Genomic DNA, 368 nt, shown 5'->3' with positions numbered 1-368 from the left:
ACTACAGAGAAGAAGTAGACCTGCTGGCTAAATGGTGCAAAGACAACAACCTCCTGCTAAATGTCAGCAAGACCAAGGAGATTGTTGTCAACTTTCAGAGAGGCCACAAACAACTGCCACCACTGTCCATCGACGGAGATGCTGTGGAGAGAGTGAGCAGCACAAAAGTGCTGGGGGTGCACATCAGCGGCGACCTCTCCTGGACCACCAACACAGCATCACTGGCGAAGAAAGCCCAGCAGCCTCTACTTCTTGGCGCAAAATTGAAGAAGGCAAGTGCCACGCCTCCGCCATGACTACATTCTACAGAGGGACCATCAAGAGCATCGTCTCCAGCAGCATCACAGTGTGGGGGAAGCTGCACAGAT

Source organism: Alosa alosa, chromosome 22 (assembly GCF_017589495.1).
Source record: "Alosa alosa isolate M-15738 ecotype Scorff River chromosome 22, AALO_Geno_1.1, whole genome shotgun sequence".
Lineage (NCBI taxonomy): Eukaryota > Metazoa > Chordata > Actinopteri > Clupeiformes > Clupeidae > Alosa > Alosa alosa.
Note: the sequence above shows the minus strand (reverse complement) of the source record.